Source organism: Miscanthus floridulus, chromosome 16 (assembly GCF_019320115.1).
Source record: "Miscanthus floridulus cultivar M001 chromosome 16, ASM1932011v1, whole genome shotgun sequence".
NCBI lineage: Eukaryota > Viridiplantae > Streptophyta > Magnoliopsida > Poales > Poaceae > Miscanthus > Miscanthus floridulus.
Window position 1 is genome coordinate 67,704,890 of NC_089595.1, and position 15,017 is coordinate 67,719,906.

Sequence of the window (15,017 nt, forward strand, 5' to 3'; positions counted from 1 at the left end):
GAACTCGGACCTGGGCCAGGACATTCTTGGTACACAGTTGAGCGCACCTCTTCACAAACTCTTGGAAACGAGTCAGAATTCGAGGAATCAACTGAGCCCAAGATTGCCCATCATCTGCTAGAGTTCGGAGAACGTTGGCTACTGAACAAAAGGATTTCCACAAAGCTTTCCAGTTTTTAGTAGCCATCGCCAACTTGTCAGACAAGTCTTCAATAGTTTTTTGGGCCTGCACAAGATCTCTATTAGCTCCACGCCTAATCAACTTAGCAAGCGCAAGTTCCTCCTCAGCATGAGTAATTACCTCCTTAGCCTTGTTGTGACTTGTACGAACAAGAGTCTTCATTTCTTCAACACCCTCCGAGAGCTTCTGCTTTTCAACCCGGAGAGCAGGACAAGACAACAAATAAGTCAGCAGAAAGGAGAATTTGAATGCAGAAGGAAACAAAAAGAACCCATAATACCATTGCACTCCTTCTTCATGGCCTCCAAGTTCTTCACGGCCTTCGAATTCTTTTGAGCCTCCTGAAAAGCGGCATCCCTCTACTTTTCGGTCTCAACAACCTGGGCACAAAGAGATTTTTCCTCCTCCTGATGCGTTTGATGCTCAGCCTCCATCTTGACCTAGAGGAGGTCAAGATCAGCTTTTAGGGCGATCACTTCGGAAGACAACTTTTTCTCGTTTTCAGACGAGAAAAAGAAGCCGGTATGATCATGAGAGAAGGACTGAGCAGAAAGAGAAAGAAAAACAAAGCATAAGGACAGAAGAAAAGCGAACATCCAAAGAAGGAATGGCGGAAAAACTTACCTAGAGCTTTTCTCCAAAAGAAGTCACAAGGGTCGATAAGCTTCCCCAGGCAGCAGTTAACTTCGATAGTCGATGAGTGGCATCAAACTGCTGCACCACATCGTCATCAAAAGATAGACCACCGGAGGCAAGAGAAGGAGAAGGAGAGGCCGGCTGAGGTGAAGAAGGCATGACCAGAGCGACCTCCTGGGAAGCCAAGGCCAATCCCTCAGAAGGACCCACCGCAATGGCCATGGTCACCTCTGGGGCAACCAAGTCCGCAGCGGCACCGTCGCTAGAAAGCTTCGTTGCCCCCATAGCCACTTCACCAATAGTACACTGCAAGTCCTGAGGCTCAGTACTCGGTGGCACAATGGAGGGTTGAGAAGAAGTCGACGGAGAAACGAGAGAAGATGAAGGCCTAAAAGTTGATAAAAGAAATCGCTAATGAGAACCAGAGAAAAGGAGAACAGAAGCAAAGAGACGAAGCCAGAATCCACTCACCCAGCCACCTTCTTCTTCGCAAAACAAAAAGAGGACCTCGCAGGGGGACCATGATGGCAAAAATGTCCCCGCCACTTGGCGGTAGGAGCGGTATAGCCGGTACCGGAGCCCTAGAAGAAGCCAGTACCGGAGCCCCGGAAGAACTCGACACCAGAGCTACGGAAGAACTCGGTACCGAAGCTACCGAAGAACTCAACACCGGAGCTACAGAAGAAACCGGCGCAGGAGCCTCAGAAGAACCCATACCCAACGTCCGATTACTACAAAAAGATCAAGGCTAAAAGTCAAAACAAAGAGGATGAATTCAACGGCAGGAGAATATGAAAACAACTCATCGTCGCATGATAAGGGGTACTTCATCATCCTCTTCCTCCTCGGTCTCGACCAAGGCCACCAAGGCACCCGCTGAAAAAAGAACAAAAGTAATCGGTTCAAGATAAAAACAAGAAAACAAAGGGACAGAGAGTATTAATATGCTCACCTAAGAGCATGCTAGCTACAACTGGAGTACCTGGACGAGTACTTGGCTTGCGAGACTTCTTGGAAGCAGGCAGACCAGTTGAAGAACCATCCATTCGCCCCCTCTTCGAGACGCTACGAGGACCTCAGGGGACTGGACGAGGAACATATTCTTCATATACATCAACAACTCCGAAAGAAACTCTAGGAAACGATGTGGTGATTTGGAACTTACTAATTACAGAAGCTTCAGCAAGATCCTCCCCAGTATTCACCACAACAGGGAGCATATCAAGGGGGATTGGGTCAACAAAGTTGCGCCCCAATTCCTACAAAGAAGAGTAAAACAACCAGATAAGAAAGATTAAACAAAGGTGGAGACCACAAAGGAAATTCAAAAAGTACTCAAATAAAGAAAAACAAGTCACAGTAGGAGGAGGGTTCTTAGCGCAATACTCAACAGCATCGTAAGGAACGACGTTCACCCCTTTCAGCATCTTCCGAAGACGCTCGAGCACCTCCTCATCGGTCAACTCAAGGGCAGGGACCATACGAGATGGATCCTCTGCCCTAGAGTACTCAAAACCAAAGTTTTCTCGCTCCTTAAGAGGTTGGACTCGACGGTGAAGAAAACTAGAAATAATACCAAGGCCGGTCAAACCTTGCTGTTTCAGAGTACTTATCCTCTCAACAAGCAGCTTGATCGCCTGGTTCTCATAATCCGTCAAGAGTTTCTTTTCCCATCGATCGTTAACCGTGGAACCAGAAGAAGAATGAACGGAAAGAGGAGGAATCATGTTGGCGGAATAAAACCACTCGGAACGCCAATCCTTCACAGAGTCAACTAAGTGATAATAAAAAATTTTAATTTTGAGACCCTGACGGAACTGAATCCCACACCCACCAAGAACAGAAGTGTCATCACGACGGGGTTGTGGTTTCAGACGAAAGAAGAAATGAAAGAGGGAAAGAGGAGGAATTCCAAGAAAGGTTTCACAAAGATGAACAAAGACAGAAAGATGGAGGACAGCATTGGGGGTAAGATCGTTCAAAGTAACCCCAAAATAATTAAGGAATCGATGGAGGAAGGCAGAAGCGGGAAGGCAGAGTCCAGCACGGACAAAGGAGACAAAGAGGACGATCTCACTAGGACCGAGAGCAGGGACCCGATGCTCGCCTGGAGCTCTCCATTCAGCAAAGTCCTTGCTCTGGATCAAGCCGTCGCAGACAAGCTCGCAAAGCTGCTCTTCGATTGTTGTCGGAGCCGGCCAAACCTTCTGGGCAGCCCTCATGGCCACAAACTCTTGGTTCTCGATCAAAGAAAGTGATGATTCCTCATCCACGAAGTTAGACTGGGACTTGCTCGCGGTTTTCTTCTTACCCATGTACTAACGGAGGCAAAAAAAAGCAACTAGGGGAAGAGAAAGTTTGGACGGCGGCGCTAAGACGGCAGCGGCAATGGCGACGGTGGATTTCTGAGAGCTAGGGTTTTCAAGGCAAGAGAAGGGCAGTAAAGAAAAAGAAGATGAAGGGTCATTAAATAGATTTTACAGCGATAAAAACGGCCCACCAGGCCAGTTAAAGCACCGTGTGAGAGCGCAACGGTCCATTTACTGACGCAGCTAAAATGACGGAGGGCACAAATCCACACAATGGTACAATTCAACGGGTAGATTTCAGACTTATCCATCCAGCACTACGGCGGAGTTATCAGATTACTGCAAAAAACAACCTGTCAACCATGAAGAAAAGAAGGGCTACCTCACAAGGAACATAAGAACTCGGTTATTATAGAAAGAACTCGGTAATCTCATGAACGACAGGGATTACAGCAGAAAAGTAAAGGACAACTTTCAGACTTATCCATCCAACACTACGGCAGAGTTATCAGATTACTGCAAAAAACAACCCGTCAACCATGAAGAAAAGAAGGGCTACCTCACAAGGAACATAAGAACTCGGTTATTATGGAAAGAACTCGGTAATTTCATGAACGACAGGGATTACAGCAGAAAAGTAAAGGACAACTCAGAAGACAAGATTCGTTCCATTACAAGCGACTCCAAAAATAGAAGATTATAAATCTTACAAGACCCAATGAACTCGGTACCACGAAAAGCAAAGTAGCAAAGAGAAACACGGACACGGCTAGGCTCTGGAACAACTACGTGTCCCAAATTGCTACTCGGAAGGACAAACCGCCCTCAGCAACATTGTTTTCTTCAAAGGACGGACACAGTGCATCCAAGGTGGAAATCAGCAGCACGGCAGGACAACATGGAGCAGAGAAGGTCGGCAGGCATCTGTCTACCCAAGACCGATGTGATGCTGGATATGGTGTTGATCTGCACCGGACAGTCTCAGAACAGGCGACGAGGATCAACCTAGAACTGTCAGATGAAGGAACAAAGCCCACATCACAAGACTTCCTCCAACTACCGCCACGTACATCCTGGTACAATGCTGCTGCGGGATTAGCCTACCTCTAATCCCTATCACAAGACTTCCTCCAGCTACGACAAGACATACAAGAACTACAAAACACGTCCGGGGCTGCTCTACTTCACAAACTACCATGTTCATGACCACGAAGGTTTCAACAGAATGTTCAATGGATGAAAACAAGCACTCCGAGAGGGTATTTATAGATCAAAGGAGCGGTGCACATGGACTAGGAGTACCAACAAAACAAGCCTAACAAAGGACACAGTGAAAAGACAGGACTCAATAATGAAAGACTCAGGCGAGAGGGAACAGTAATCGAAGACGAGCATATTCGAAAGAATATACCAACACAGTAGAATTCGTGAACATAAGGCATTCAAACTCAACCACCACCATACAACTACATCTGACAACAGCAGACTATCAAAGAATACGCCAAGACCTCGCATCTGAGTTCTTCCTAGACAAAACAACCCGGATATACGCTCGGGGGCTGCAAAAGGAAAGATATGCAGTTCTTTCAAACAACTCAGATAAGACCCTCCAATTTTTTATTCCAAATAGCAAGAGGCTCGAGGGCTACACTCAGTGAGTGCACTTTTTCAAAAAAGCATACGTCACTCAGAAGACTTCTTCAAGACAAACGACTTCAAGGCCACAAGATAAAAAGAACCCGAACATAGCTATATCCGAGCTCTTTTCAACAAAAAGAACCCGGACATAGCTAAATCCGAGCTCTTTTCAACAAAAAGACAGGTATATGCTCGGAAACCTTTCGACGAAGAGTCAAGGGGATTTCAAGAAAAGACCCTCAAAGCTCCCTGTGCCAAACAGCAAGAGGCTCGGGGGCTATATCCAAATGGGAGTACTTTTTTCTTAAAAAAAGTACACACCACGCAAAGATCTCGCGAAGCGCTACACGATTTCGCTCAAGAAAGCACTCGAACGACGCTTGTTCCTGCTCGACGAGACTTGAAGGAACAAAACGAGGCTTCCAGAACTCAACCATGAAGTACTCGAGGGCTTATCAGTGCAGGACCCACGGGATATCCCGCAAGGAAGGGAGAAGACCTAGTCTAATTAGGATTCTTCTCCTGTAATCTTAGTAACAATATTACTCTGTAATCCTACTAGAAACTCTCATTGTAAACTGACTAGGACTTTAGCCTCCTGACTATATAAAGAATGACAGGGCTCCTTGGATCGGGGGTCTAGAGTTAAGACAACAATTGTGCAACACAACACTTCATAATCAATCCAACGCAAAAGCTAACGCCAACTGGACGTAGGGCTATTACTCGACCGAGGATCGAGGGTTCGAACCAGGATAAATTGACTGTCTCTTGCGTTAACCGTCAAGTTCTGCATACACTAAAGTCCGAACATACTGCCCCGGGTACCCCCGTGGCAGGCTATCGGTGGTCAAACATCGACAATTCCTCAAACAAAATAGGCTGTAATGACCCTAGAGGCTTGCTACATTCAAATTCAGAATTTCAGATACATGAGCCAAAGCATGTGTGAAAACAAAAATCTGGAGCAACCATCAAAGATGCTGCCTGCAATGCATGCCTATCTTCAATTACACCAGGACTTTTAAAGAAAGCAGCCTTCATATATGCCACTTCCACACATTTATATGCCAAAGCAGCATTTGCCATTTTCTTGAGTCAGCTCAAATTCGTGAGCGCAGAATCTGTTGAATACAACAAAGCCAAGAGGAAGAGATTAGTTAATCATGCAACGCAAGTACAAATGACAAGGCACATTAGAGTCTTTATGTAACTTAAATTATGAAATGTCATCAACAAAGGCTTAGAAAGGATGAAAGTTCTAACATGCTGAAGTCTATAACCGCATAAACAAGCATTTATTTTTTTTCGAGACCAACCAGGAGGAACTAGGAAACTTTTCATTAATAAGAAATAAGCACCTAACATGCTTCCATACCATCAAACAAGTAATCTAGGCTCTCTTTATCGAGAATCCTCATTTATAAAATGGCCACTAACCAATATAATCAATTTTCCTTACAAGAAATAAAAATTGTTGTTGAAACTTGGTATAATAGACACAAATATCATAAAAAGAATGATAAATCAACTGTTGTCTAGACCTTAAAGAAATAAAACCATAAGGATGTTTCTTACCCACGGAGGTTTCCTGTTTCAGAATACAGTTTCATAGCTTGTACAGAATCCCCTTGTTTGGAGCTATCAACATTTGGAGTCTCGCACAGAGAAGCAACGTGGAGAAATTTCAGACCCGCCTCAAAGTACATGCTTGTACTCTCAAATTCATCCCCTTTTTCCTGCAACAAGAGAGGATTTTGAATGGGAACAGTAAAAATATAAGAAATGTTTTGAGCAATCAAACCTTAAGACGTTTAGACAAGTGCTTCAAATCTCGAGCTTCCTTCAGTAGAACAGATGCGCTTGTTAGATTTGAAGCATTGCCCTTGAGAGTTACGTGCTTCCTAGTTTCCAAATTTCCGATAACAGCCTTTTCTATTTGTTTTGCCTTGTAAGAGGCATCACCATTTGATGCATTGATTAAGGATGGCTGCTGCTTGCTTCCTTTGACTGCAGATGGATTTGTTTTCTGGTCCTTATGTGGTATATTCCCTTTATCAGGCTTAATATTCCCATAAGTCAAGTTTGCATGGTCACCTTGGTTTGAACCGAAATGGGGCGGTGTTTTCCCATTCTGACGACCTGTTGGTTGCTTGTGACCATGGTTGTCATGTGATGAAAGGACATCTGTATTGATTTTATGTTCAGGATTCAACTGGACATTTCTAATACCGAGTCCAGAACCTTTGTTTATAAGGCATGCATTCATCACGTCTTGTTTATCTTTCAGCAAGTCCCTATCCTTCTGAACATGATGACCCACGTCTCCGTTAAAGCAACCAGAAATATGAGCCTTAGTTTTATCACAATCAGACCCAAGATCATAATTTCTGTTGGAGCATGAAGAATTTTTCTTCCCTGACTCCTGAGAATGCACATTTTCTGTAACTGTCCATGAAGAGCTTCTATATCGACCCAAAGGATTCTTATCAGAAGATCTCAAGGGTGAGGAAGAAACTGACTCTACAGGTGAGGCCCTCATTTCCTGAAAATCAGCTTTATACTTGTGGGAGTTAAACATCTTGGACGAACTCGAAGTCGCAGCTGTAGATGTTTGTGCACGATCAATTTTCCTCTTTGTGGTGCCTTCTGAGAGTGATGGATGCTGGAAATGGGTATTTTCATGAAGTTGCTCACTTAAACACTCTTTTGTCAGTAGATATCCTATCATCAACTCCACCAACTGTGCCTCTAGAATCGGTAGTTGTCCTATCTGTCTTTGACAACTTCAGTTCTGGCCTGGTTTTTTTCTTCACAGCATTAGTTTCACTAATATTTTGTTTTGTAATACCATTTGTGTCAGTATTGCTACAGCGTGGGTCCAGATCATGTTGGCTTGACTGCCTTTGTTTCAATTTTCTCTTCTTAATGGATGAGTCTCGAGGGCCAGAGTTCTCTGTATCTGATGTTTTAATGACCACATCTGAGAAGACTTTATCTTCACCATGAGAATGTTTACCTGATGAAGATAAACCATACTTTCCCATGCCAGGAGAAATACCACTGCGCTTCTGAATGTTTTTCAGAGTCTCACTAGCAGGACTACTCTTGCTTATTTCAAACTCAGAGGGCTGATGCTTCATCACAGGGCCATTGGATTCTTTCTTCATTTTCTTTGATGCTCTCAGGTTATCATGATCAACCCCTACACTGCTTCTCATTCAATGTACTTGATCTTTTCCAACAATTTCTCCTGCAGAAATGTGAACCATTAGAATCAAAACAACAGAAAGGTATTAGTGAACTTCAACAAAACTTTAGGTGGGGCACCTTTATCTGATGATTCCACTAGCTTCCTTTTTCCTTCAGTTTAGGGAAGTTTCTACTTGAAGGAGTGTCGGGGACCAATACTAGGGTACCCGAAGAGGAGGAGCTAATGACCATCAACATTGATTCATCCGAGCAGTTAAGAGCGCGACTACGGCTCAAACCGACCCACAGGCGCGCAAGCTCCGCCTCGCCCGACCTCTGGGGGCGAACTTCGCCTCGTCCGACCTCTAGGGGAGGGCTCCTCCTCGCCCGACCCCCAGGCCACGGGCTCCGCCTCGCTCGACCCTTGGGTTTGCGCTCCGCCTCGCCTGACCCCAAGGTTGTGGGCTCCGCCTCGCCTGACCGTTGGGTTTGCGCTCCGCCTCGCCCGGCCCTTGGGTTCATGCTCCGCCTCGCCCGACCCCGAGGCTGCAGGCTCCACCTCGTCCGCCCTCTGGGTTGGGCTCCGCCTCGCCCGATGGGGTCCCATACCGCCACCAACCACTCCGGGTCCAAGTGTATGGGCCTCGGTCAAAACTTCGGGCACCAGAGCCCCAGCAGTCTCATCTAGGTTGTCTTCTGTAGATGATGAAGGGGAAATGTCTAGGCCCAGGCCACTATATATAGCAGCAGTATTTCTTGGCAAACTTTTATTGCTGTTCACCTTGATACGTATTTTTGGTGCTTTCTGCTCAGAACCATTGACTGCTCTGTTTAGCATCTGTTGAGAAGGATTGCCATCATTCTCATTGGATATTCGAAAGTAGTCATTTTTCCTGCTGCTGTCTAATTCGGTCTTAACAAAATGGTTCTTTTGCGCATTCTGGAAGCACATTGTAATATTGTCACATGTAGGCAGCAATCCTAGTAAGTCAATATATGTAAAATTTTGTAAAGTGTACCTCTGTTGGCACATATGGTGATCTAGAGGCACTGCCATGGTTTTTTGGATCTGCAGTGTTCCTGTATTGAGGAAAGCCCAAAGGGGAACGTGGGTATGTTGGCAAGAACGAACCATGGCATCCATACATCGAACCTATATGTAGCGTGAACAATTTTTCACATAAGCCAATACAACATCATAACTCAACAGAGCAAACAGGTTGGCAATTTTTACTCCTCTTACCCAAATTCGTATGAGTTATTTCACCTTCGAATTTCTTGCGTAAATGACCCAACACATTTTGAATTCTTTCATCCTGTAAATAATACAACATGCTTTAGTCTTTTAGCGCAAGGAACATAGTTATAAGTAAAAGTTTAAAGGCTGAACATCCAGAAGGATGAAACTGTACTATGAGAGTGTATACTAATACTAAAAAGATAAAGCATGTATGTAAAAGGACAAAGCAGTTTCTTGAAGTATAGACAGGTATGGGGCAACAAAGTTAAATGCACTATCAATAGAAGCAGTGAAGCATAAGCTTAGAAGGAATAATTCATCCCTCAAAATACCCATTATCACTTACATAATTATTGAGGTAACCCCAGGACTATCATATAACAAATATATTAAATCCCTTGAATCCAAACAAACCTGTATGAGTTACCTCCCCACGTAACTTAGATGTACAATCAACTCCCTCACTCTTAAGAACTGAAAGCTGGACTCAAAATCCACTTGTGAACTGTAAACTGTTGACTACATGGTATTTTTAACCCAAAACACTTCACTTGGACACAGGAATTTAAGCAGCACAATAAAGTAAGAAATGTTAATGTACCAATAGTTATCAATGATGAATCAAATTCCAGAATAAGAATGGACATACCATATAATATTGCATTCCAAATGAAAAAATATTAATCTTTGTACACCATAATAGTAGTGTTTGGATAGACATGGAAATTAGAAATAAAAAACCCACTATTTTGTTTTATTGCAATAGTTTTCTTTCTTTGTTCCTCTTTGGTTTACATGGCTCTTTTCTTGTTGGGTTTCAATTAGCCTGACCCAACTAGCTTGAACTACTGACTCTTTTGTTGTAGTAGTGTCCCCCACACAAATCCTATTGAGCTAAAAAGCTAGAAAGTCCTACATCAGTCAAAAAAAGGAAAATGAGTTGAAAATATGAATAAATAAATTCCAAAGAAAAAATCAGAGTATAAGAGACAATTTGTGTCTATATGTTGCCTCCAGGCACTGATCTCGACAGCAGAAATTGATTCGTGTGGACCTATAAATTGTAAAGTACAAGGGCCTACCAAAATACATGGTTATTTTTCCTTCAGTATCAGTTCATTGGTCCCCACATAATGGAATAAGAAGTCCATACAGTTTACTATTAAAAAATAAAATAGCAAACTACTTCAAGTTTTAGTCAAATATCCCTCATTAGTCATACAGAACTATGTAACTAAGGTGATTATGGTATCATTAAAGTTAACATAGTTAGGGGGGTATATTTTTGGAGCATGAGCTTGCATAAATAGAATAATCGAAAAACTGCAAAAGAAGCTTCTTTTTGGAATTAGCAGAAGAACAGGGAAACTTGAAACTTTTTGCCAGTTCATACATATCCATGATAACATAGCAGAGTTTTCACCAAGCAGGCCAGGTAACGGAAAACCAACCAAAAGCAAATGAAAACGGAAAATGTGCACGTGAACCAACCGTACAAACTATGCTACCGCCAATCACCAGCTAACTTGTCCCAGTGACCTGCTAAATCTAGCACTGAAATTAAGAAGGCTTCGTAATTCACCCAAGGGGTACCATAAATTGCTGTAAACTAGTGCTACTACTCAGCGATTGCAGAAGTAACTACGAACTAGTCTTGCATTCTCACGTCGGCTCGGATTCATTGCCAGGTAAGTTAACAGGTTAGGCAAACAAATCCGAATACCCCACAGAGGCCAGCAATTAACTCGCAGAATCTAAACCCCCACCCCCCCCACACACACACTTTCTCTTCACACAGCATTTATGTTAGATTGAAAAAACAATCACGCATTCATGCCAATCAGTGATGACATCAAATACACTGCAAAATCGACCTAAATCTCTGCAGCATTGCCACCAAGTACTTATAATAAGCGTAACGCAGAATAAAACAAAAAACAATCGCAACGCTGGACAATTAATAATAAATAATCACCTCGGCACGAGAACGCATTCGCACACCGCCATCTGATAAGCCATTCATTCATCCAATAAAATCCCCCCACACACGAGAAAAAAAAAAGGAAGACGGGAGCTGAGAACGTTCTTACGATGTAGGTGAGCGCGTCGGGTACAACCAGCTCGCGGCCGCCGCCGCCGCCGGAGGCCGCCTCGCCTTCCTCCAGCTCGAGCTCGCCCTCCTCGCACCCCATCTCCCCGCGCCGCCCCAGCATGACGTCGGCGGCGGCGGCGGGGCCACCCCCGCCGATCGCCGACGCGCCGCGCCGCGCCGCCGAGATCGCGGCCTAGGGTATTTCACGTCGTCCATTTTCCTTCCCCGCCGTTTATATTTTTATTTATTTAATTTTCTTGTCTTACAAGTTAACGTGTCCGTACGTTTGATACGGCACAACTAAATCTTTTATACTAAAAATACACAGATCGCACGATAATATAACAATACTGTTAAATTAAATACCGAAGTTTAATTCAAAAAGCAAAGCTCGTGAAATTAACGTAGTCACGAAGAGCGCAACGTCGCATGCTCACAAACTCTACTATATAGACTTTTTTCGTAATATGGCTAAGATAATATTTTATAATGGCAAAAAGAATTATATGATATATATTTCTTTCACGCGGCAACAAATCCATGAATAAGTTCTGCTGCATCTCCATATAATCATGTACACATAGATTCGAGTATATATACAAATAGGTTCATACTCGTGCTTTGCTACGGGACAGCTAAACTTTTGTACTAAAAACACGCGGATCGCATGATAAAATAACAATACTGTAAAAATATATAACCGACGTTAAAGTAACATTTAATCCAAAAAGCTAAGTTCGTGAAATTTACACAGTCACAGACAGCGTGGCATCGCGGCTCACAAACTCTACTATGTAGATCTTTCCGTGATGCGCCTAAGATTATTTTTTATACCGACAGGAAGAGATTTCTGATATCCATTTCTTTCGTGCGCCAACAAATCCACGAATAAGTTCAACCACATCTTCATACCATCCTGTACACAGCGCTGACAAGCGAATTAACCACAACTTATGTAATTAGTTTTATAACTAGCTCATGTTTAGTCCTCCTAATTGATATCTAAAAATTCAATATGAAAAGGACTAAAGTTTAGTTCTATGATCTAAACACCCCTGACTCTCGACTCCTGCTGGCTGCTCACTTACGTCACCATGCCTATGTGTCTGCACGTATATACTCTACTGCCAGAACATCTAAGATGGTCTTTATTGTCCACCATTTGAAAATATTATAACTTTAAGGTTGCCATTTGTGTATGCTGTAGGATTGAGATATTTTGCACTGATCCATGAGGGTGTCCATGAGAATCGAAATTTTCTATGCCATTATAATGTCTAAGCTTACCAATCAGACAGAGATGAACTTAATTGTTAAAATATTTTCAACACTACTTTCATATACTCCCTCTGTCCTAAAATAGAATTTATTCTCGCTTCCCGAGAAGTTAATTTTTTTTAACTTTGACCAATTATATATAAAAGAATATTAATATTTATAATATATAATTAGTATCATTACATAGAACATTGAATATATTTTCATAATAAACTTATTTGAGGATATAAATGTTGCACGTATTTTTACAAACTTAGTCAAAGTTGAGAAAGTTTGATCTGCATGTATCCCATAACGACTTATATTTTGGGGTACAAGAAGTATATGTTAATGGGAGTAGTCAACTGGAAGTGGTGACGAACACAACAATACTTTCATATTATATGCTAATGGGAGCACGAAGAAACACTGGGGAATAGACCTATATACTAATGGTGGGAATATTCGTTTAAAAAATTACAGAAGGTTCACCAGTCTCACCATGTATAATCTACACATCTTTTATTTAGCATCACTGATGTTTGCTTATATGCATGATTATTGTTTCCTTCCATGCATGTTTATTGTTTTCTTCTAGGCATGATTATTGTTTTCCTTCCATGCATGATTATTGTTTCCTTCTATACATGTGGCCTCAGGTGATCGATTTATTTCCTTTAAAGCAGGCGGGGATCACAGGGATGACAGTTTTTTTTTCTACCGCGCCTTTCCTTTTCTTACTCGTCCGTTGGACAGCGTGGGAGGTGAGATCGATCGCATGGGGTGACAGACAGACGAACAAGGCAATTGTCGCATAAAAACGGTGTCCACACTTTGTTATTTTTAGTTGTAGGTGATTTACAAACCTAGTCAAAGTTGAGAAAGTTTAACATGCACGCATCCCATAACGACTTATATTTTGAGGTAGAGAAAGTATATGCTAATGAGAATAGTCAACAGTCTCACTATATATAATATGCATATCTTTTATTTGGTACAACTGATGTTTCCTTCCATACATGATATTACATTGCAGAAGGATGGCTGCTTAGAAGGATAATTATCTGGGTACTTACCTTGGTAAGTTGACCACTGTTGTTGATGATTCCATCATTGTCTCTATCCATGTTTTAAAGGCGGCTAGGCGTCCAGACGAGTGCTTGGTACGCCTAGACGCCTAGGCGGCGCCTAGGCGACGCCTAGGCGACAAGGCGTCACTGTTTCCCAAGGCGAGCTGGGTACGCCTAGACGCCTAGGCGTCGCCCAGGCGACGCCTAGGCGACGCCTTTAAAACACTGGTCTCTATTGTTGTGGAGCAAAGTTGTTGATGATGATATTTGCATCTTCTTGATATTTGGGGAAATCAACCCCCAAATATTCTCCACATACGTTTTAGGAATTAAAAGCATCTTGAATGACCTAACGATCTTTCTTGTAATTGGCTCGCTGTTCAAGCCAATTCAACAGTACATCCATCTTGGTTGACAGTGCACACACCTCTTCTGGTACTTCTTCGCTCTTATTGCATGCTTGAATATTGTATTGGGACCAGCCTTGATTAGAGGCTACTTTCTCCATAAGAGTTTTAGCTTTTCCAAGGATGAGTGACAAGAATGATCCTCTAGCAGTAGCATCTAGTTGTTCATGAGCTTTCTGAGTTAATCCATGGTAAAAGTTCTATATGAGCAACCAATCTTCCATCCCATGATGAGAACAATCTGAAATGTATTCTTGGAAATGTTCCCATGCTTCTAGAAAGGTTTCTCCTTTCTACTATTAGAAATTGGAAATCTTTCCTCTTAAGGCGTTGGTCTTGCCTATAGGGAAAATGTTCGCTAGAAAGGCCTTTGAACGTCTTGCCCACGTATTGATGTTATTTGTTGGTATAGAACCACTGCTTCGCCCTTCCCACTAGTGAGAATGGAAAGAGGTGAAGTAGTATGCTGTCTTGAGCAACGTCCTTGATGGTGATTGTGCTGCTTATCTCTAGAAAATTCTAAAGATGAGCAATAGCATCTTCATGTGCCTTTCCACTGAATGGAGTAGCTTGCACCATGCTGATGAGGCTTGGCTTGGAGCAGAGAATTCATGCAGAGTCTTATTAGCCATAGCTTCAGAAACTGGTGTTGAGCTTCCTCTCGATTGGTTTGATTGTGATTGATGGAACTTGTTGATGAATCAGAACCAACCCTGCAATACCTTATATAAGATATGAACAAAGACAAATAAGGGTAAGCCTGCTAAAGCAGAGGTGCTTAGTTATTATTTCATCAATAAGTATTTATTTGATCAATTCTCTTAGCCTTGTGCCCCTCCCTGGCAACGGCGCTAGAAATGCTTGTTGACATTTCTTAACATCACTCTTTACTAAGTTATCATCCCTAGCAATGATGCCAGAAATGCATTGTTAGTAATTATTAAGAACACTTGTAAATACATATATATATATGTATCCACAAGCGCACAGATAAT

General features: G+C 42.6%; 1 non-coding gene and 1 pseudogene across 1 annotated transcript; one reads left to right on the plus strand and one right to left on the minus strand.

Moving 5' to 3' along the window:
• Positions 1–5,508: 5,508 nt before the first annotated feature.
• LOC136510779 (cysteine-tryptophan domain-containing zinc finger protein 5-like) lies at positions 5,509–11,487 on the minus strand (annotated as a pseudogene).
• A 2,757-nt stretch (positions 11,488–14,244) lies between these two features.
• Positions 14,245–14,351, plus strand: LOC136514676 (small nucleolar RNA R71). The gene has a single exon (XR_010773816.1). It is a non-coding gene; the product is annotated as a small nucleolar RNA R71 (small nucleolar RNA).
• The last annotated feature ends 666 nt before the right edge of the window (positions 14,352–15,017 follow it).